This window comes from Leopardus geoffroyi, chromosome E2, assembly GCF_018350155.1.
Source record: "Leopardus geoffroyi isolate Oge1 chromosome E2, O.geoffroyi_Oge1_pat1.0, whole genome shotgun sequence".
In the NCBI taxonomy this organism is placed as follows: Eukaryota; Metazoa; Chordata; class Mammalia; order Carnivora; family Felidae; genus Leopardus; species Leopardus geoffroyi.
Genome location: NC_059335.1, coordinates 58,297,284 through 58,320,661, shown reverse-complemented (window position 1 = coordinate 58,320,661; position 23,378 = coordinate 58,297,284). Strand labels below are relative to the sequence as shown.

The following is a 23,378-nucleotide window of genomic DNA, read 5'->3' as shown; positions in this document are numbered from 1 at the left end:
GTCGGCACAGAGCCCGATGTGGGGCTCGAACCCACGAACCGCGAGATCATGACCTGAGCCGAAGTCGGACTCTCCGCCGACCGAGCCACCCAGGCGCCCCTGGACCCCTCTTCCGCTAAAGCAAACTTGGGCCATTCAGTAACTGAACCACAAGAGGCAAGGCTCACGGTGGGGTTTTAGGCCACGTGCTACCCCTGGTTTGCGCGCTGCACGGTCCCTGCTCCTGGGAGAGGTGACGTATCACCTCCGTCTCTGCCTGTGGGCTCCTGCAGCCTGTTCTGAGCACCTGCAGAGGCAGGGTGGGTACCCCGGCCATGGGCACCCCCCTGGTCCCCTGGCGGGCTCCGTCAGCTGCTGGAATAAACCCACAGCGCCCACCGAGAAGCAAGGGCAGTGGACAGAAAGGACATCAAACATCTCGGCGGCAAAGCCCTTGTTCAGAACAATCAAACGGGCCCGGCTCAAAGCCCAGCGAGGCGGGGGATGGGGTGGCTGGGGGCCGAGAGGGGGCTTTATTTCCACTCCACAGCCCTGCTGCCGGCACAGTAGCCACTGGCCACAGGCGGTAATTTAAATTCAAAGTAACTAATTAGAATTAAATACAATTTAAAATTCCATTCCTCAGGCACACAAGCCACATGTACGGAGCGGCTACCACATGGGACAGTACAGCTGCGAAATATTTTCCACCACTGCAGACTGTTCTAGAGGGCAGGCTCTCTAGGCTGTTTCTCTTGCGTATTTTCTGCCATAGGCAGAAAGAATCAATGCAAAAAAAAAAAAAAAAAAAAGAAAAGCAAAGATAAAAAATATTAAAAGCACCCAGGGCTTTGATTTGCCATCACACCGGATCAGACCCCTGGGGACAGGGCTTGGAGTCTGCAGTCTGCTTCGGCCTCACGGGCCCTCCCCCGTCACCGACCAAACGGCGCACGTCCTCCCAAGTCTGGCCCCGTCTCAACCCCAAGAGCTCATTCCCCACCCTCTCCCCACTCTTGCCTAATTCTTGCCCTCGTCTGATTCTCTGGTCTGCTTGAACGTTTCCCAGAGCCCTCACGGGGTTTCAAACACTCTGTCCTCTGTCCTCAACCTCACAAACTCCTACGCATCCTTCAAAACCCCAGTACAACTCCCTGCCTCCGGGAAGCCTGCTCCCGTAGTATCTTGTACTACCCCCTCTTGAGGCATTTCCCGCTATGACTGGGTGCTCGCACATCCGCCCTCTCCCTGGCTACGAGCATTTTGTAACCAAGCCGGTCAGTTTAATACTTGGCAGGGAGCAGGAAGTCTGGATGTGCTGTGGGAGGGATAAGCCAGAACTCCCTCTCAACTTGACCTTGCGTTTCCTAGAGATTAACACCCTGCCTAGCGCCCCGCAGACTCTGATAGGTGTTGGCTGTGTGAATAAATGAATGAGAAACAGAGGCCAGGGATCAGGGTCTTGTAATGTCCCTCCGTACTCTGAGCCCACGGTAGGAGCTTGCACGGAGCTGAACTGAGCGGAGAAAACACTGCAAGAGTGCGAGGGTATCTGATGTGGGAGCAATGCCGGAAGGGCCGTCCAGACACCTCGGTGGGCGGGTCTGTGTCCTCCCTGAGGACAGACTCCGCCCCGGAGAAGCCAGCCCAACTGCTTCGCTCTTCCTGCGCCTCCACAGCCGGGAAGCCCTCCATGAGGTCACTGTGGGGCTGGGCCTGGCTCCCTACACGATTTAGAGCCACGCTCCCAGGCCCCCCTCTTCTGCTCCCGTTCGAGGCCTCTATGGCTGGCAGTGGGGCTGCCTCGGCCTCTTGACCCCCCCCTCGCACACAGGGCTGCCCTGCAGAGCTGAGTGACAGGTGGGTGACACAGAGGGGCACCAGCGATGTGTCACCACAGCCTGATCGGCCCTTCCCAAGGCTGGGAACCGCAGCCTATGGGGGACCGTACTTAACGGAGACCCGAAGGGCACATTAACTGTCCAAGGTCCCACAGACCCTGCCTCCCTTGGGCCGTGCACCTGTCCCTGCCCTGGGGCTGCCGTGCTGCCAGGTACCCAGAAACTTCCTCTCTACTCACAACGCTTCAGACACCACGTGGGGGGCTTTCTACAGCAGGCAGTGCTCGGCCGGGGCAGACTCGCAGCTGCCACCCCACGGCCCTGCCTTCAGACCCCAGCCCTCCTCCCGTGTTTCTGGCTGGCCAGCATTAAGTCAGGGAGTGTCAGCACCCTTCTCGGGGTTTATAATTTGCTAAAACGGCTCACAGAACCCAAGGAAACGCCTGACTTTTGTTTACTGGTTTATTATAAAGGATACCACTCAGGAAAAGCCAGATGGAAGAGATACCCAGGGCGAGGGGTGGGGGTGGCGTGGAGCTCCCCTGCCCTCGCCGGGCGCGCCACCCTCCCAGCACCTCCCCTGTGCACAGCCTGGAAGGACCTTCGTGGAGGCTCGTCACACAGGCAGCACGCATCATTAACTCAGTCTCCAGTCCCGCTCCCCTCCCAGGAAATCAGAGTTCCACTTGTAACTGTGGCTTGGCCTCTCTGGGGACCAGCCCTGTCCTGAAGCCCACCCACAGTCACCTGTATATTCTAAGAGACAAAGAAACCGATGGATTTACCACGTCACCCCTCTCTCCTCTCTCCTCCCAAGGGCGCGGCCTGGGCCTCGGAGCACCCGGCTCCCTGCCTCTTTCTATTCCAGGCAGCACGGCGGGGGGGGGGAGGGGGGGGTCCCATGTCAACCTGGGGCCATACTACCTACGTTCAAACCTTGGCCTGCCATTCCTTGCTGTGCAACCTGGGCGGGTCACCTAGCCTCTCTGTGCCTCTGTTTCCCCATCTGTAACACAGAGATAAAAACGGAAGGAGTCACGAGGTTCCCAGGAGACCGAAATGAGTTTGCACCTGCCCTGCTCAAACGAGCCCTCAGTGTTTGTCAAATCGATCTGCCCAGGGTGCAAATTTAGACAAGGACCTCCACGCCTCTCAGACACGACCCCTCGCGGCTGGGATGAGCCATAGGGGCCCAGGACTCAGGTCTGCAAAGACGGTACTTGAACTTCTCCACACTCGTGGGTGACTGAGCTCTCCAGAAAAGAGCAGGAAGGCAACGCTTACCGAGGCAAGGTACGCGCACTCATTCCGGGCTCCCCCCCAGGTCTGAGTTAACACAGCGCTCTCCCCGGGGCGGGGAGGTGGTGACTGCAGGGTGCTGCTGGTACCCAGCCCATTTAGGGGGTGCGTGGCCTGGCTGCTGTCTCTTCCCAACGGCACCGAGGGGCAGAGGCGGCATCTGGAACCCTCTGGAATCTCCAGGACGCTGAAGGATCCCTGCGCTTGATTCCCCCCGGTGCTTCCCAGCACTGAGCGGACCCCCTGGGTCCCTGGGACGCCTACACCAAACGGAAACAGGGGCCTGTGCCTCTCCCCGAAGCTGGACACGGCCCTAGGCGCGTGAGAAACTGGTAAAACAAATTCTGTCTTAGCCTGAATTCTGCAGCCTACATCCAGCAACACCCGAACTCATTCCAACAAACGCACACGGAGCAGCTGGCCCTCAGAAGCAAAGCGTGCAGACAGGGGAGCAGCCGGGCTCTTCCCTCGAGTCAGGGAGGGAGGGCTGCGTGCCCAATGTTCGGGGGGTGGGCGGGGGCAGGAGGTGAGGACAGGGCGACGTGTGGGGAGGGAAGGCTGCGGGAGGGGCCAGCCGGCCCCGGGGAGCCACGGAGGGTTTCGCACAGAGGCAAGCCCACGCCGGCGCAGAAGCGGCCTGCCCTCCTGCACCCGCCTGGCACGGCCTCCGGGCACGGGGAGCGCCGCGGCGTCCGCACGGTGCCGATCGCCAACGGCGAGCGCCCCGGCTCTTCGTGCGGCAGGGGGCGCCGGGCGGGAGGGGCCGCGCCCCCGGGGAGACCCGTGCGCGCGAGCGCGGGTGCACGTGGGCGAGCAGACGTGGGCGCGCACGCGCGCACGCGCTTCCAGGGATGAGCGAAGGGCCGTGGGCGAGGCAGCGCAGGTGAGCGCAACGGAGGCTGCGTGGGGGGCCGGCCGCGCGGGTCCACCCCGCCGCCGGGCAGGCCCCCCTCGCGGCTCCGGGGCACCATCATCGTCCCACCCGCAAACAGGGCGGGGACAGGAACGGGGCTCTGCGGAGCTGGAGCACCCCCAGGCCAGGCTCAGGACGGGGCACAGGTGCAAGGTGGTGGAAGGGCAGGGGGGCAGGAGAGCCCCCCCCATGCCCCAGGGTGGGCTGGGCAGGGGTGAGGTGGGTGGGAGAGGCAGGGCAGGGGTGGGGGTGCGGTGGGCAGCTCCCGCCAGCCGGCCCTCCCCGGGGGAAGCTGGCATCGGGCTCCCAATTACAGGAACAATTAGGGCACACTGATGCACAGCCAGGCGCCTCGGCGCCACGGTGAGAGTGACAAGCCGGCCCCGGCGGGCTGCGAGCCGGCTTTAATCCCGGGAAGGCTCTCGAGTGTTAATGGTGCAAGCAGGCTCATTAGCTGTAATCCATCTGTCCTTAATGCGGCCGGGGAGCAGGTCTGCAGGATGAAGGAGGTCCTCCCAGGAACTGCGGGCAGACACAGCACTCAGAGGGCCGCCTCCCTCCCTCCTTCCCTGCGCCAAAAAATGAAATAAAGGCAGGGTGAAGGGGGGGGGGCGGCGGGAAGGAGGCCGGTGCTCTCCACTTCCCCCTATTTTGGGAACACGCTGCCCAAAGTCTGGACGCAGGACCTGGGCCTACGCAGTCCTCTGGGAACAGGCAGGGGCTGGAATGGGGGCCTCTAGGGCATAGGAAGCCAAGGGTAGGTGGCCCCAAGGTGCCTCTCTGTAGGTTCAGGCTGCCCCTCCCCCGACCCTGACTTGTTTGGGGAGGGTGGGGGGGGGTGCGGAGTGTGAATGCTGCCTGGAATGTTCCACATGGTTTTCTGACAACCATACATCCTGCCTTTGTCTGTGGCGGCACAAGTGACCCTACCACCCCATCTGGGCAGCGGGTGACCTGACCCGGCACCAAGGACAGGTGCTGAGGAGTCAGGGCTGAATGCGGATGGAGCAGGTGGGTAGATGCCTCAGGCGGGGCTCACGGGCAGCCATGCCGAGGCCTGGGGGGCCGGCGCAGGGGAGGCGGCACCCCCACATGTCTCCAGAGAGCAGAGGCCAAGAAAGCAGGAGGCTGGGGCTCAAGGGGGCTCAGGGCCGGGCTGCCTGGGTTCCGGTCCCAGCTCTGCTGCGGGATACGGGTTACTTAGCCTCTCTGTGCCTCCGTTTCCCCATCTGCAAGACTCAGGAAAGTCGCAACCTCCCTGGAGGGTTGTGAGGAAGGTGAGCCATTTCCCTCTGGCCCAGCACGCGGGAGGCGTTGACGTCCCCTGTCACGATCCGAGACGTGGCCTCTCCGTGGCTGGTCCCGCGAGGGCCAATGGTGATTGCCACCACGTGGCACCCCCGCATGATTTACTTCCAACTTCAAATCAACCGGTCGTTTTGTGTCTGGAGAGAGAACTCACATCAGCTAATTTTTTTAGAAAACCAGCTTACGTCCAGAAGGAAGCTGTCACTCACGAGCAGAAACGGAAGTGAGTACCCCAACCTCGAGCCCTCCCGGGGCCCGTGGGCTCGCGACACCTGCTTCCTTTGTTCAAAGGGGATTCGCAAAGGCAAGAGAGGCGCGAGGGCCTCCCTCACGGCACATCGGAAAGATCAGAACCGGGGAAACTACGCCCAGATGACAGACGACCCTCCCGCACGACACAAGATGGTCTGGAGCGCCCCCACGGAACCGGAAAGCAGAACCCGCTTCGCCGGGCTCAGCCCGCGGCCTCCAGGCACTCACTCTGCCTCTTAACCACCACGGCCTCGGTTTCCCAGTCCGCAAAATGGGGGCACTCGATCGACACCCCTCTCGCGACGGCAGCCGGGGGTTCCCACCCAGCACGCGGGCCTGAAAGCCTCTCCATCCCGTGGGCTGAGGGGCCGGCGGCAGCACAGAGCTGCGTGCGGGCAGGGACGGCCAGCTGGCCGCGGGCGGGACGGAGCACGGACGCTGTGCCGAGGGCTGCCGTTTCCTCGGCGCTCTTCAATTATTCAAACAACAGCCGCACCCTTATTTAAAGTCTAGTCTTGCGTTCGTTGGTTCGTTGCATCCGGCAGCGAGCACGGGAGGCTGCCGATAGATTTACACGGGGACAGGCTCCCTCTCGCAAAGTCGATTAATTAAGCAAACACTCCTGCCAGCAGGTTCTCAGGTGCGCACCGGGAGGCCCACGGGTCTCCGCCTGCCGCCTCCGGGACACTCGAGCCGCAGGCACGGCCAGGTGGGGCGCAGCCGGGGCTGGAGAAGGGCGCAAAGGACCGCTCACCGGCACCTGCCGTGTGCCAGGCCCAGGACGGGGCTCGGGCGCCAGACAGGCTCTTCCAGCCCTCGGGGCGGGCCCCTTCCCACCCCAACTACAGACGGGGCAACTGAGGCATGGGGAGGCTGAGGGACTCACCCAGGGCTGAAGGCCAGAGAGAGGTCACAGACGTTCCTCTGCACCCACACTCTTCTGTTCTCCCCTTCCCGCCACCCACCCAGACAGGAAGTGAGAGGTGCAAACGGGGTCCAGCGTTGACTGGGTACTTCCCACCCTTCTAACTCAGGGTCCGTAGCAGCCCTGCAGGTGAGGACCGCCATGACCTGTATTCGACGGAGGGGAAACTGAGGCACGGAATGGCTGAACGACTCACTCAAGCTCACACCAGTGGTGAGGAATGGGGTGGGGATCTGAGCCCGGGCTGCCAGGCGCCGGTCCCCGCTCCCAGAGCTGAGCCTCAGGCTTTCTGGACGTCCACGCCTCATCGCCTTGCCAGGCCCCGCTCGCGGCCCGCCCCCCTCGCCCAGAGGCACGTGGGTGCTTGCTCTCTCTTTGTCTCTCTCACCTGGCAGAATGGTGCACCACCCAGGGCGCCCCAGATTCAGTGCAGCCCATTGGCAGAGCTTCTGGAATGTTCCCCCCGCCCCCATCCATGTTAGCTAACATGTAGTAAAATAAGGGTTTCAGGAGTGGAACTGAGTGATTCATCAGAGGAGGTTCTGGAATGTTCTGGTGGTTTGTGGCACTGTTCTTCTCCAGTTAATGGCAACAGGCAGACCGTGGAGGGCACTTGGCTTGCAAAGGCCTCTCACAACCGTCTCACGGGCGAGAATGTGAAACCCAGGGGCGCAATGACTCAGGCCAGGTCGCCCGCCCACCCCCAGGTCTCCAGACACCAAGCCCCCAGCCCTTGCGGCGAAGGGCCAGCCTGTCTGCAGAGGCCTCAAGCTGTACGGCTAAGGGGTGGGTGCTGGGGGGGCGGGCAGGGCCGTGTCCCAGCTCTGTCACCTCCCAGCTGTTCACCTCGGCCAAGTCACAAGCAACGATTCTCGGTCTCAGTTTCCTGATCGGTCAAAGGGCAGCGAAAACACAGGGTCTCCTCATTTCCGTCGCTGGGGAAGGAGCACACACGGCACCGGTCACCTTGTGCTTCTCGCCTCGTGTCCCGGAGCGTGGGGCACAGGTCCTCCAAAGCGTGTTACCTGCTCTGGCAGCAGGATCAGTGGCACCGAGGTGGAAAGAAGCTCCCGGAACCCGTCTGCACCAACGCATCTCGGCTCCTGGCAACAGGCCACACCGGGTGCTGCCGGCCAACGGGTGTGGACCGTCCCAACCTTGGCACACGTGCACGACGGAGGACTTCGGCTCAAGTAAAACCTCTCCAGTAACCGTCCACGGGGACGGAGAAGGGGTCCATCTGCGAAGGACGGACTTCAATTCCTTGACTGGGGCTCCCTTTACCTGGAGTGCCCTCTCACCCCCTCCTCATCCATCCAGAAGACTGACGCCCTGAGAACCCGGCTCCGGCATCACCCCCTCTGCACCCCAAGTTAACCCCTGCCTCTCCCACCACAGAAACCACCGACGGGGAGCCAGACATGTGCCGAGCACTCTTTCAAAAAGGGAGGTGCCTTTTGCCTGGTGTATGGCAAGAGAAACTGAGGCACAGAGCGGCTAAGCCACAGGCTGAGGCTGCACAGCTGGCCGGTGGCAGGGTCCGGACTTGAGCCCAGGAGGTCTGGCTCCGACCTCCACGAGGCTTGGCTGTTTGCGGAAGAGGTGTCGGGATCGGTGGTGACGGCGGACGGGAAGGGGAAGTCGCCAAAGCTGCAGGCGGGAGGCCATTCGGCCCAGGGAGGCAGCGAGGGCAAAGGCTAAAAACCAAAACTGAAACGTGAGACGAGGTGGCTCACACTGTCCCGGGAGGGGGGTGACGAGACCGCTGGTTTCTGCACGCGCGGCTCCCTGGGGGCAGCTCGCCAGGCGAGGAACCCAGCTGCTCGTGGGACTGATTTCGGAGCAGAGAGAGGTGGGGTGGAGGGCTCCGGGCCGTAATGTCAGGGAGGCGGTGCTGGGGCGGGGGGGGGGGGGGGGGGCGGTGTCAAGCAGAAAAACCAGACTGGGGGGCCTGGGACCACCCCCCCCCCGGCAGTGCCGGCCACCCAATCTGGCCCCTACCCTTCCTGGGGAGCCTCGGCCACCCCCACCGCTCGCCACACCAGCTGTAAAAGCAACACCCCTCGGTGGATGGTCCCTGCCGTGTCCCCTGGGAAGGCAGACACCCAAAGCAGATCAGGGACAGGCCGCCGGGACACTGGGGGTGGCTGGGGGTCTGGGTGGGGGCTCCGCTGGGTCCCCCAGGAGCACCAAGTCCTGAGGAGGTGGGCTCAGGAATGGGGGAGACCACAGTAGGGCCCCCCAGGGACGTGGGGGCAGACAAGGGGTGGGGGACAGAGGCTTCCAGAGGTCCCAGACTTGCCCCAGTCACACAGCCAGTAAGAAACGGAGACACAGGGGCGCCTGGGTGGCTCAGCCGGTGAAGCGTCCAACTTCAGCTCAGGTCATGATCTCCCGCACCGGTCGGTCGTGGGTTTGAGGCCCAAATCGGGCTCCCTGTTGTCAGCATGGATCCTGTCTCCCTCTCTCTCTCCGCCCCTCCCCCTTCCCCCATGCGCGCATTCTCTCTCTCAAAAATAACCGTGAAAAAAAAAAAAGGGAGGGGCGCCTGGGTGGCTCAGTCGGTTAAACATCAGACTTTGGCTCGGGTCACGATCTCGCAGTCCGTGAGTCCGAGCCCCGCGTCGGGCTCTGGGCTGACAGCTCGGATCCTGGAGCCTGTTTCCGATTCTGTGTCTCCCTCTCTCTGACCCTCCCCCGTTCATGCTCTGTCTCTCTCCGTCTCAAAAATAAATAAAAACATTAAAAAAAAAAAAAGGAAACAGACACAGAAGCCTCTGAACAACAAAGTCTCGTCTCGCCCAGTGGGGCCCCACAATTTCCCTTTGTCCCCATCCAAACATCTGCCTCTCACCCGCGTGGCACGATGTCGGGGTTTAGGTGCTAGAATCTGCAGCCAAACTGCCCGAGTTCTACTCTGGCCCTGACAGCGAAGGCCGACGACCAAGGCGTGTGACTTGGCCTCTTGTGCCTCAGTGTCCCCGTTGGTCACGTGGGAACAGTGCCAGTCCAGACTTCATGGGGGGGGGGGGGTGTTGTAAGTGTCTGAAGCTTCCGAACACGGGCTCAGGAGCAGCCGGGACCCAGGACCCGCTAAAGCAACACCCCCTCCCCTGCCACGCCGCTTCCCGCCCGGCCAGCTCAAGCAGCTGGCGGCCCTCCAGCTCTGGGACCTCCGATCTGGAAACAGGGCCCCGGAGAGTCCCGAGGAGGAAATAAGTCCTGACGTTGCAGACGCAAGCAGGTGGACCCGAGCCTCAGTTTCCCCACTATGTACCGTGTGTACAGAGGCTGAGGCCTCTGTGATGCCCAGGGCCGGCGTCCAGGCACCCGGTCACACGCGAGAAACAGTCACTCCACCATGACAACGGACACCCCCAGCTGTCCCCGGTGGCCCCGCAGTCAACGGGAAGTCCACAGGACGGGGAGGGGAGGGGCCGGTGAAACACCTGCAGGCCCAGAGAACTGAGAACAGACGTCCCTACAGCAACCTGTGCAAACACGTCCACAACGGCCAAATCGTGGAGGGCACCCAAATGCGCACCAGCGGACGAACGGATAAGCGACATACGCCCGTCCGTGCTCTGGAGTGTTACTCAGCCGCTAAACGGAAGGCGGTCCTACAGGACAAACCTGGAAAACGTGGTTCGGTGAAAGAGGCCAGACACAGAAGGCCCACATTTGAGGATTCCGTTTTATGGCAAATGTCCGGAATGGGTAAACCCACAGAGACAGAGTGTAGACTGCTCGTTGTCAGGGGCTGGTGGGGGAGGGGCGGGGGCGGGGAGATAAGCAGTGACAGCGAACGAGTTCAGGGTTTCTCAGCGGGGTGACAGAAGCATTCTCAAGGACACAGCGGTAACGGCCGCGCAAGCCTGTAATTGTATAAAAACCACGCACTCGTACGCTCTATCGGGTAAATCGTATGGAACGTGAAATACATCTCCGTACGACTGCTACGTCAACTCTAACCCGTGGAGCGTACTCGGTGTCCAGCAAGGGACTCCGGAGGGCCCAGAGGCTCGTGGCGCCCACACGGGGAACGACGGGGGCAAGTCGGCCCCGGCCAGGAGGACATCACTCGCAGGCAGCCGGCACGCGGGGGACGGTCTCTCGGAGTTTCAGTTTTGGCTAAATAGTTGGGAAACACATGAAACATTTACCCAGGATCATTACTGAGCACCTCCTGCATACGTGTTCCAGGCCCTGGAGCCAAAGAGCTGACCACCCCTTGCCCTGGTGTGGCCCGGCTCAGCAGGGAGACGCTCAGAATCAGGAAGTCCCATGAGTACGTCTGTACCAAGCGGGCCAAGGAAATGCTCCATCTGAAGGAAAAGCCGGGGTCGGCGGGGAACAGCATTACGGAAAGTGGGAACAGCATGTGCAAAGGCCGGGAGACAGGAACATAAGGCAAGGGTGGTAGCTGCCAGGACCTCCACCTGGGCTGATAGAAATCTCCCTGCTCCATTCTGTCCCCGGAACACCTAAGAGGTCCCCACTAGGCTGTGACAGCATGGGGTTTGAAAAGCAACATGCTGGGGCACCTGGATGGCTTGGTTAAGCATCCCACTCTTGATTTCAGCTCAGGTCACGATCTCACGGTCGTGACGTTGACCCCCGCATCAGGCTCTGCACGTGGAACCTGCTTGGGATTCTCTCTCTTCCTCTCCCTCTGCCCCTCCCCTGCTTGTGCTTGTTCTTGCTCAAAAACTAGATTAAAAAAATAAATAATGCAATGCAATGAAATAAGAAATGAAATAAAACGCAAGGTGCTATCCCAGGCTGCACAGTGCCTGCCTTCTTTGGGACTGTCAGGTGTGTGTGCAGAGGTGGAGAAAGAGAACGTGCAAGGGGGTCCGCCATCCCTACCCGTTTGCATCCCAACCCGGGTGGGTTCCTCCAAAATACCTGCCCCCCCCCCCCCGCCGGGTACCCCAGGCCCGCAGGGCGCCCGTTATGTTTTCAGACAGGAGCCCTGCAGGCCTCGAGCATGTTTCCCAGCAGGTTCCTCCTCCTCTTCCCCAGCAAATCCAAGAGCCCCATTTCCTCCTAAGCCAACTTCCTGCCCCGGGAAGTCACAGGCCCAGGCACCAGACACGGGCTCCAACAGCCACGGACGGACGTGGGGTCCTGAACTGGCCGGCGTCGCAGACAGAGCCGTGCGCGTCGCAAATACACCTGCCTCTGAGGGCTGGGGGCAGTAAGGACACCCCTCAGCATCATTACGGGCTCTGAGACGGAAGTCTGTCTCTGCCTCAGTTTGACTGAGCTCCTGCCCTCACCTGCCTCCGGACATCTTTCTGCTTCCCTGGCGGCCCAGCCTGCAGGGGTCTGGATGTGGCCGGACACAGCCCAGCACCCCCAGGAGGAAGCAGTGTTCGGGCTTGCTGTGCATGGTCTGGTGGCCACCCATCTGCCTGCCCGCCAGGGAAAGGCAGCTTTGCGGAGGTCCCTCCCCCCCCCCACCGTGGATTAAAGATTTACGGAGATGTGTGTGCACGCACGCTTCCTTGCAAATTGGCTGCCCTGAGGGTGGGGACCTGGCTGATGAGGGCAGAGAAAGGGGGAAGGAGAAGGAAAAGTCAGCATTCTGTCCACAGGGGGCCAAGCACACAGGAGGCAGGGGGCCCTGGAGCGGGTCGATTCATCCACGGGAAACGTTATTGCAAAAGTCACAATACATCGTCTCTGGGCCACCTCAGCTGTGGCCCGGAGGATGTGGGGTCGGCCCCGGCTGAATCAGGAGGTAAACCAGGGCCGTCCGGAGAACAGAGCCAAGGGGGAGACTCCAGCAGGATTCAGACCGCCGAACCCCGAGCCCCGGATTCATCAGCGCCGTGGGGCTCGTCCAATACGTTAGAGATCGAGGCTGCAGGATGGGGCATCAAAAGCATCATTTTGGAAGCGGCACGGAGACGTCACAGCAGCCCTGGGGAGGTGGCTGGAGGCTCAGCTTCCAGGCAGGAGGCAGCTCGGGACAGAAGGGGGGTGAGGAGGGTGGTGGGGAGACGGTGACAAGAGGTCACCGACGAGGGTAAAGCTCTGGCCGCAGCCGGGAAAGACCATCAGCAAAAGGCACTCAGGTGTAATTGTGGGAAATGCTGCAGAGAAACGAAATGTCTCTCTGGCATCCCTGCTGCCCAGGCCCCCCCACCCCACCCCCCTCCCCGCACCTCTTAGCTGTTCTCCCTGCTCATGGTGCACGGAGATGTGCCTTCTCCAGATGAGAGCCCAAACTGATGCCCCTCCTTTCCTCCGCCGCCCGGACCCCCCTCCCCAGCACCTCTTGCCCGGACTGGTGCAGTAGCCAACTCACTGGTCCCCCTGCTTCCACCCTGGCCCCTGGGCTCCACCCCCCGCGTGATGACAGAGGATCCCGTGAGAAGGGAGGTTGACCCGTGTCCCCCCTCTGCCTGAAACCTCCCAGGGCTCCCACCTGGACCCCGGTGCAGGCCACGTCCTCTCCTCTCCTCTGTCCCGCCCACTGGGACTCTTGCTATTTCCTGAACATTTCAAGTATGTTCCCCACTCAGGGTTCTGCCCCGACTGTCCTGCCCGGAGCCCTCTCCCTCAGCTGTTGGCTTGGCCAGCTCTGGCACCAGTCACTCGTCACAGAGGTGTTCAGTGACCCCACTGCAGTGGGCTGAATGGCGGCCCTCCCAAAACACGGGTCCACGTCCTAACCCCTGGAACCTATGAATGGGACCTTGTCTCTGGGACCACCTGGGTGATCCAGACAGAGCAGAGAAATGCAGCCTCAAGCCCACCAGCTCCCAGAGCGGTAAGGGAAAAAAGGGAGGTTTCTGCTTCCCTGGAGCCCCTGAAAGGGAGCACAGCCCTTCCGGATCCTGGGATCTGGCCTCCAGAACGGGGAGGGAATAAATGGTGTTGAAGCCCCCAGTTTGCGAGCCTGTTAGAGCAGCCCCAGGACACTCGTCACCTCCAACACAACCCGTCCCCATCGCTCACCCCTATAACGTGCTTCCCAAAGCACCTGCACTTGAAGACAACTCGGGGTTTGAGAACGTATGGCTTTAACATTCTCACTCACTGCCTAGACCTACTCCAGTCCCTCACCTGCAGCCATAGGAGGAGGGGGAACCCCGGCCGGGGGGCTGGGGATGGCAGGCGGTTCCAGAGAGCCCAGGGGAGACGGGCACGGCTCCCGGCACCTCCATTCCTGGCCGGTCACCTCACTTGGGCTCACACAACGGCCAACCGCTTTGGAAACCTCATCCTTCGCCATGGGGTCACTGCAGAGGCCTGGTGGGGAGGCGGGGGGCAGGGTGGGGGGGCTCCTGCTCCCCCCAGAGGACCTCAAGTCCTCTTCTTGACCAGGTGAACTCTCAGAAGGTTCCCTCTCCTTTGCAAACCTGGTATGGCATCCTAGCCACCCCTCTCTGCAGTGAAAGGATCCTGAGCCCTTAGGAGGCCGCCCAGGGCTGCCGGCTCTGGTCCCGGGCCTCAGCCCCTCCCGGTCCGGCATGGACGTGGCCCCTGGGAGGCCGGCGTCCAGAGAGGGTGACCTTGCCTTCTCTTCCTTGGCTTGGCCGCCCCAGAAAGACAGACTCCTGGGGAATCGCAACACTGCCGAAATGAGCAAGGGAGACCAAAGTCCTCGGTTCCTCTTGGGACGTGGAGTGTTAGTGCCTTGGGGCTGACCCAGCAAATGTGTGTTATGCCGGGGGCTCAATACGTGGCAATTTACGTCGTCCCGGTTCTGGGGGCCTGAAGCCCAGGTCCAGGTGGCAGGTCCGCACTCCCCCCGCCCAAGGCTCTGGGTGGGGGAGGCCCATCCTGCAGCTGCCAGCTCCTGGTATTGTCGGCCACCCAGGGCGTTCCTTGGCTCGTACACGCAGCCCTGCAGTCTCATGGGGCCTGTGCTGCAAGGCATCCTATCCGAACATCTGTCTGTCACCGCGTGCCTGACGCCGGTCACTGGATCGGGGCCGGTCGTAACCCAGCACGACCTCATCTTAAGCCTATCACATCTGTAAAGGCCCTACTTCCAACTACGGTCACGTTCACAGGTACCAGGGGCCTGGTTGTGAACGGATCTTTTCTGGAGGCACGGTTCAACCCACAAGAGGTGCCACCAAGCGATAGGACCAGCCCTGGACCCAAATCCTGCTGGCTGAGCTGCGCCCACTCCGGGGAGGGAGGCTGTGTCCATACACAGGGTCTCCCTGATCCTGTAAACATGGCGGGCAGCCTTAGGGAGGCCCCCAACTTCCTGACTCAGGTTCCAGCTCTGTGAAATGGGTTTGCGGCTACCAACCTCTCCAGATGGGCCTGGGGAGAACTGGAACAGGAGGGGCCCTGCCGGAACCTTCTCTCCAGGTGAACCAGGGTCTTAAACCTCAGCTCACAGCCACCGTCTGGGCGGAACGCACCTGCCCACACCCAGGCCTGCTGGCTCACCCTTCTAGGTGCCGTCTGTAGCTCATCCTGGGTTCGGTAGCGTTCCCCCCAAACGCGTGTCCTCCTGGAACCTCAGGATGTGACCTTATTTAAAAATGGAGTCTTTGCGGATATAATCAAGATAAAATGAGGTCATACAGGATTAGAGTGGCCCCAGATGTAATGACTGGTATCCTTAGAAGGTGAGGGAATTTGGACACACACACAGAGGGGAGGCCGGAGGCAGAGACTGGAGGGACGTGGTCACAAGCCACGGGACGCCTGGAGCCCCCAGGAGCTGGAAGAGCCCCAGAAGGACCCTCCCCAGAGACTCCACAGGGAGGGTGGCCCTGCGACACCTTGATCCAGCACTCTGGCCTCCAGAGCTGGGAGAGAATATACTTCTGTGGCCTTAAGTCGCTCAGTCTGTGGTAATTTTTTTTACGGCAACCCCAGGAAACCCCCCACTGACCTTAAGCTAAGTGATTCTCAACCGGGACCATTTTGCCCTCCTGGGGGACAGCGGGCAGCGTCTGGAAACCTTTCTGGCTGTCGCACCTGGGGGCTGGAACCGGCACGTGCTGGGGAAAAGCCAGGGATGCTGCCGAACGTCCTCACGACAAAGCAGCATCCGGCCCACAACGTCAACAGCGCCCGATGGCTTTAAGATGTAACCCCTCACCTGAACGTTTCGTGAGTGACAAAGGAAACAGACTTGGCACCCCTGAGCCTTCAAGGTCCATCCCGGGGTGCGGCCGCGAGTGGCAGCTCAGTAACCAAGGGCCGAACGAACGCTCGACAGGCTGGCACAGGCCACCGGTAGGCCCTGGGAGCCCCGGGCTGCCCGCAGGTCCGCCGAGGAAGGAGGGTCACCAGGAGAGGGTCTAGCACACGAGGAGGGGGCAGGCTAAGAAAGGCCACAGAGGCGGGCGGGCACCTGGTGCTCCCCGGACTCACCCCTGCCTGCTGAGGGGGTGGGGGAGGGGGCGCGTTGCGCGGGGCCTGCCAGCAGGAGCCCCTCCCCCGCCGCCCCTTCCCCCGCCCCCAGCATCGAGCTCCAGTGGGCTTGTGTGTCTGCCAGATGGCCACGCGCTATGTGTCAGGAGATAATCGCTATTAAAAATTCACCGGGTTTTATTTTGTCTTTTTTCTCTCCCCCAGGTTCCGTTCGGGCTCTCTGCTTCCTCCTAAGGAAGCCACCAAGCCACCACCCGTTACGCTGTTCTCATCGTCTCCGATTAGGTTCCCCCAGGGCAGCCCCACCGCTCACCCCCGCGGCACCTCCCTGGGGACTGCTACTCGGTCCCCCCACATCCCCGCCGCTCCCCTCCTGAGACCCAGACTCCGCAGAATTGCTTCTCCGCCCCAGGGGACTCCAGGGTCTCCCCGCCCCACGTAAGGGGTTTCACGCCCCAGCAAGAGGCACCCGGGCGGGCAGGGCGTCAAAGGTCTGTGCTGCAGCAAACCCCGAGGGGCAACTTGACCCAGGAAGGACTCCGATCCCAGCCCTGCCCCTGCGTGCCTGCTCGGCTCCCACGTCTGCCCAGCGCCGGATGAGGTCGGGCTGCTGGCTGCTGGCAGGTGTAGAAGTAACAAGGCCAAAGGGCTCACTCTCCAGAGCGCAGGGCTGGGGGCGCGGGGGCATCAGGGGCAGGCACCCCGCAGGCCTCACGGGCCCTCAGGAGTCAGTCCGCCACGTTCCAGCACATTCTGGGCGCTGGGGTACCAGCTGGCTCATGTTGCCGGCCTTCCAGGAGGGGGTGACGGGTGATAAACCACCAAGCAATACAGACAGGGCTCCTGCAGAGGGGACCCCAGCTCCCAGAGGCCACGCACCTCACCCCAGAGGGAGGGGACGTGGGGGCAGAGGGGACAGCATCTCAGGCCGGCGATGACCAAGAGTGACAAGCCTCCAGGCCCCTGGCGATGGTGAGGACAGGGTCCGGCATGTGACCCGGGCGGGGGGGCTCTGGCAGGGAGAAGACGCTGGCTCCTTGCCCCACCTCGTCCCCAGTCCTCTGGCGTCCCTAATCTCCCACAGTGACAAGTGACAGCTAAGGTGTCTCCTGAGGCCAGGGCCGAACCTGGGGGGGCTCAGTTCAGACTGAAGAGGTCTTCCTTTCTGCCAGACCCGCTCATCTCTCCCGCCTGAAATGGGGACCAGAGAGAAAGTGACAGCCCAGCCTCCCAGGTCTCCAAAGCCAGGTGTGTCTGCACTTTTGGCCACCTCACAATACTGGGGGGGAGGGGGGGGGGTCCTTGCAGTCCCTGGGGGATAGATGGAAGTTCTAATCACGACATGAAAGATAAAAGCTTAAAAAAAACATAAAAGCTTAAAGATACATAAAAGGGGGGTAATGAGGAAGTATTCACGTCCTGGGGCTGTAACAACAAATGACCATAAACTTGCTGCCTTGAAACAACAGGGTTTTAAAGTTTGTTTATTTTGAGAGAGAAGGGGGAGGAGGGGCAGAGAGGGGAAAGAGAGAATCCCAAGCAGCCCCCACGCTGTCAGCGCAGAGCCTGATGCAGGTTCGAACTCACAAACCACCAGATCATGACCCGAGCTGAAATCGAGTCAGACGCCCAACCGGCTGAGCCCCCCAGGAGCCACTCCCTTATCTATTTTCTTACAAGGACACCAGTCACTGGATTTAGGGCCACCCTAACCCAGAAGAACCCACCTCTGGGTCCTCAACTAACTGCGCATTTCCGAATAAGGTCCCATTCTGAGGTCCCAGGTAGACATGAATTTGGGGGGACACTGTTCCCCTAGTAAAAACCACCTACAAAATGTCACCAGCATACTAAGCCTAGTGTCACCCCATTTTCTCCCAGAGCCCAGACTCTTAGACATTGAGAGAAGGGAAAAGACAGTCCCTGTTGCCAACTTCTGTCCCTAATGACCTTTGGCGGGAGGGAGATGGGGGAGGGGGCGGGGAGACGAGCCGGCCCTCCCTGTCCCTGGCAGAGCTGTCCAAGGTGAGGACCCAAAGCCGGGCAGGTCCCTCCACAGGGGGTCAGGGAGGCAGAGGCCCAAGAAGGGAAGTGCCTGCCCAGCCAAGGTCATGCATTTGCTTCTGGATCCTTCCCTGCTCCCCAGGGCAATCTCCCATTCTTGTGGCTCAAGGATCCCTAAACGCACACACATCAGAGACCACAGAGGTGATGAGGGCCCCTCGGTCAAGGCTTTCAAGGTAGACAGCGGCACTTGAAGGCCAGAGACTGTGGGGGTGGGGGGCGTAAAGAGCAGACTTTAAAGGTCAAGGGTCACTAAAAACAAAGGGAAGGGCAGAGAGAGAATCCTAATGCGGAGCAGGTGAACAGACCCTCCCACACGCTCTCCTCTGCCCTGTCCCCCAGGTCACTTAAGACGCAAAGAGTTTCTCTGGGACCCGGCTCTGAGAAGAATTAACGTTTACTAGTTGGCAGGGGAGCAGAGAAAGGCCAGGGGGGAAGCCCAGCACCTTCCGTGTCACTGCGGCCACAGGCAACCCGAGAGAGACAGCGGCTAGCCGTACCCCAGACTCACGAGCAAACCACATGTTGTTTTAAGCCGCTACGTGAGGACGCTCTGTCGTGCGGCCCTAGAAACTGCGACCCAGAGAGGTTGAGCACCTTGCCCAAAGACACACAGCCAGGAAGGCAGATCCAGGAACGGAACCCCAGCCATCGGGCTCCAGACTGGCACTCCTAACTGAGACCAGGCAGGAGCCCCAGGCTAACTCACGAGGGCCTGGCATTCCCACCCGGCTGCCGCAGCCTGTGCTGAGCCCGGGACTGGAGATTAAACCACCTGCTCAGTCCCGCTTCCTTCATTTGCCTCTTCCTTTCCCGGCTGAGGGTCTCCAGAGATTCCCACCCCAAATAAAGCAAAACGTATTTGCCAACCTGGAAACGGCTCGTCTGGTTTACTTACTGAAAGACAAAAGCACAAATGATCCCAACCCCCACCGAGTCTTCCTCGATGGCGGGGAGGCGGTCACCAGCCCCTCTCGGGAGGGTTTACAAACACCATCCCCGCCTCCCACGGCTGCCAGGATCCACCATCAGGCCCTCTGAGGCTGCAAAGTCTCAGGGGAGGAGCCTGGTCTGCGCCCATCAGCACTGGCAGCGAGGGGAAAGGGCCACGGGCTGACACGGCCCCTGCGGGCCCTCTGGGGGTGCCCCAGGACCCTGCCTGCTCTGGGAAGGACTCAACAACCAAGGCCGCGTGCCGGCTTCCCCAGCCTCTCGCTGCAACCCACACCCCACCCCAGAGCCCAGCCCCTTGTAGACGGGATGATCCCAACCCCACGTCCTTTCCAGGTGGAAGAAAAAGTTAACACCCGTTGACATTTACGAACCCGACAGCCTGCAGGTGCCATTTCTAATTGGGTTGATGCATTTGTTTCCAGAAGAGGAGAACCACAGCGTCTGCTCCAGCTGGAGACTGCAGCACAGAGAGGTTAGGTCACCTGCCCCAAGTCAGACAGCAAGGAGGGGGTAAGAGAACAGGCTCTCCGGGGTCTGGCACTCTGCCGTTCTGCTCGGAGCCTCCCCAGCGGCCAACGGCACTTAGAGACAGAAATGGCCAAGCCACAGCAAGACACAGGGTCTAGGGGGCTGGAGAGAGACTCTGAATGGTGGGCAGGGGGCCGGCCACAAGCAGCCCTCACTTCACACCTGACAGATGGCGTCAGTTTGCGGTAGAGTAGGGGACTGATCTCTCTGGCCGTGCGTGGTTGGCTCGGGGACGTGGTCCTGGGGCAGAACTGCCCGGGGCCACCATGACCTCTCCCCTTACCGCCTCACCAGCTGTGTGACCCTGAGTAGTGAGCTGAACCTCTCTGAGCCTCAGTTCCCTCACCTGCAACAGTAAGACCTCCTGCCGTGAGGCCTGGCGCCGGCACCAAGGGAGACCCTGCTGGAGTTCAGCAAGGGGCTGTCTGGAGACCCCAGGGGACTGACCCAGCCTTCCTCACGCAGCCTCCGACTGCCACCACAGTCGGGCTCCGGGAACCAGGTAAAACCCTCGCAGCTCCAAAGAGACCGGTGGATACGGGTGTGCGAAGCCTGCGGTTCGACAGTCCCCAGGCAGCGCACACCCTCGGAATCGTCCTCCCGGGGCCGCCTAGGGAAACTGAGGTTCTGGAGGTGCTGAGTGACCGGGCCGGGGGCCTTCTGGGGCGTCTGAGGCCCCACGGGGCCCAGGAGGAAGGGCCGGCGGAGAGGAGTGCCGATCAAACACTAAGAGGGTCTAAGCTGCAGCCCCCACCCCGACACCCCCCAGGAGAGCACTGGGAACCACCTAAGCCGACATCTGATGGACGGGGATTTGTTTTAAGCTCTTTCTACCCGCTGGACTATAATCATCAACTGTTCGCGACCTCTCCGCAAGCGATTCCTCCCCCCCCCCCCCCCCCGAGTTTTCAAAAGGCAAAAAGCTTTAAAAGCTGCAGTTCAAAGAGGCACAGAGAGACGCAGGGCTGGGAGGGAGGAGGGGGCCCGGGAGACCCCAGCAGGGTGAGCCAGGGGCTGGGCGGAGAGCAGGAGGGGCACCTGGGGCCTGGCAGGTTCCACTGGCCACTCCCTTCTCCCCAGCCTGGCCCACCTAGACGAGAAGGCCATGGGCGGGGGGCACCTGGAGGTCAAGGTGCCTAACCTTTCTTTCACAGGGGCGGAGGGGGGGGGGGCTGAGCTGATGTCATCATCCCACCCACTCAGTCACCCCACCTGAAAGAACCTGGGTAACCCGCGTTTCTGGCCACCGCTGCCTTCTCTCCATCACCCTCCAACGCCTGCCCTTGGCTGGAGCCAAGGGCCTGGGGGCTGCCTGCCCAACACCACGTTCACACTTTAATCAGCTGGCAGGGGTGCCCCCCGGGCGTCCGAATCCTGCTAAACCCTCTCCAAAAGGGACTGGAGGCTGCCTGACACTTCTTACCCTCTTGCCACCTAGCCAGCGACCAGCCATTCGAGGTCACAGCCTTGACACCGTGAGAAAGTTCGCCCACTCAGAGGGCTGACATGGGCCCAGGGTGAGCCTACTATAGCTTGGAAAGAGGGCAGGTTGTGATAAAACACAGTGGGGGGGGGGCACACCCCCACACCGTAATTTGCCCCTGGATCCGGTTTCCCGGAGGCACAAAGGGGCCCAGCTCGCTAACTAGCCGGATAACGCAGGCCCCAGGGCAGCCCTGCGACCCCGCCTGGACAAAATCTGGGGATTCTCCACGCTTCTCATTCCCCAGGTCCCGGACGGGCCAGACAGGCGAGCAGATGGGGCTTTTCTACTTTAAAAAATAAATCGATTGGTTTCTTTTCCGAGTGGACAGGATGAGGCGGCGGCGGGAGGCGTCCCTGGGGAAGCACGTGCACGAACCCGGAGGTAATCCGGGGTCACGGGGCCAGGCGGGGTGGGCGGCGCGCCCCAGAAAGTTCCATCCCGGCCCCCCCCTCCCCGCCCCCCTTCCGCGGGCGGCAAGCCCGTCACTTACTGAGGCTCTCCAGCAGGTTCGACCAGGTCTTCGCGCCGAGCATGGTGTGCTACCCCGCGCCGGGGCCGCGGGGGACTCTAGGAGGGGCTTCCCGGCATAGCCGGCGGCGTGGGCGCGGGGGGTCACCAAGGGGGGGCGCCCAAGCGCGCCGCCCGCTCCTTCCGCCCGCTACGCGCCGGGGGCCGTACTGGGGATCGGGGGTCACGGGACAGCCGGGGGTGTCCCCAGAGGGGAACAGGGAACCGGGGGGGAGGGGGGCTCAGGAGCAGCCGGGGGCGTCCGCCCGCCGTGGGGACCCGGGGGAGGTGCCGCGTCGCCTGGGAGGGCCCGAGCAGCCCGTCACGCCGCCCCCGGGAGCGCCCCGCGCCGCCCGCGCGCCCTCGCCGGAGGCTTCGCGCACCACCCGCCGTGGCCGCGCGGCCGCCTCGCGGCCACCATCTTATTCCCTTCGCGCTCGGCCGGGCCGCGCGCCTCCTCCCCGCCACCTCCCGCGCGCCGCGGCGCCCCAGCCGTCCTCCCCCCTCCCGGCGGCCCCGCCCGCTCCCCGGGCAGCCCCCGCTCCCCTGCACTTGATAACGCGCTTGTCAAGACTGCTGAGTTGTTCCTGACCTCTCCCCCGCCGCTGCTAATTAAGGCTCCGCCGTGACAGTTCAAGTGCCGAGCATCAAGTTTGCAGAACCAAAGCCTCTAATTGGGGCCGCTTTTCATTTCTCCATCCCGCGGGCTGGGGCTCCCCAGACCTGGGCACTGGCGCATTTTCCTTTTGTATTTTTCATCAGGGAGGTGGGGGGGGGGGGGGGACGGGCACCAGGAGAGGAGGGCGGTCAAACCACCAAAAGGCTAGGGGGGGGGGTGGGGGGGGCCCTCCTCCGCCCTCCACTCGTCGGCCGGCCGCCCCAGGACCCCGCTCCCCACCCAAGGTCTCTGAGCTCCCCGACCTGGGGCTGCAAGGAGCTGAGCCCCACCCGCAGGAGGCGACTGCAGGGGCAGCTTCTGCCCCCTCCACCCTCGCGGGGTGTGGTAGGGAGGGGCAGCACACCACCCCCCCCCCCGGGCGCCCGCTGGGGTGGGGGTGCTTGCAGCCTGGGGTGCCCGTGACCCTGCGGAGCGCCGGAACGGCGGCGGGATTGCCACGCCCCCTCCCCGACGGAGAGGTGCGTTCTTACGCCCCAGTTCCCTCCCTGGGGCTGCCGGCCTCTCCTTTCCAGATAAGTGCTGGCGAGCATCGGGGCTCTTAGTGACTCTTCAAGCTGCCTTTCTCCTCCAACGCCTACTAAATCAAGCCGGCGCTGAGAGCCACCGGCTGGGAGGAGAGGAGGGAGGAGGGGCCGGCTGCCGGCGGGCTCGCAGGGGCTGGCGCAGGGGCGGGGGGACTGGGATAATGTCACTGGGGAGGAGAAGGTGGGGGAGGTGAGCAGGAGGCCCAGACCCCGGCTGGAAGAGGAGGGGGGAGGGGGGGGGAGGAAACGCAGCGGGAGGCACACGAGGTCCTAGCGTGGCCGGCCAGCCAAGGCCTTTCGGCTCAGCCTCCTGGAGCCTCACGCCGCCAGGGGCTCGGCGTTTCCCACACTCGCCTGCGCCTGAGAATTCCAGGTGCTTCTAATTAAACCGGGACGCATTCTTTGGAGCCATCGCCCAGGTGATTCTTCTGACTCAAGTTGGAGCCACAAAGCTGTCCCTGGGGGTCTCGAAGATTGCCGCCTATTAGAACCACCTGGGGCAATCTGAACCCACCCCACCCCTAGCCCCCCGGGTTGTCTGGGCCTCACCCAGACCCATGACATCAACCTCTGGGCGTGGACCCAGGCAGCGTGAAAGCACCCAGGGGGTTCCTGAGGGCAGCCATTGTTCTAGGCGGTGATTCTCAGCGGGGCAGGGGATGGTCCCGCCCCTCCCCCCCCCCCCCCATATTTGGCAAGGTCTGCAGATGCCGCACGAGGCAGATGCCAAGAAGGGGGCAGAGCGCTCCGCAGATGCCACCC

At 62.3% G+C, this 23,378-nt stretch overlaps 1 protein-coding gene and 1 long non-coding RNA gene across 6 annotated transcripts in view; one reads left to right on the top strand and one right to left on the bottom strand.

Moving 5' to 3' along the window:
• Positions 1-23,378, bottom strand: part of GSE1 (Gse1 coiled-coil protein) — a 390,196-nt gene that overhangs the window by 154,058 nt on the left and 212,760 nt on the right. The gene's annotated exons all lie outside the window — the stretch shown is intronic.
• On the top strand, positions 5,414-7,029 carry LOC123577721. The gene is made up of 2 exons (XR_006702045.1): positions 5,414-6,115; positions 6,150-7,029. It is a non-coding gene; the product is annotated as an uncharacterized LOC123577721 (long non-coding RNA).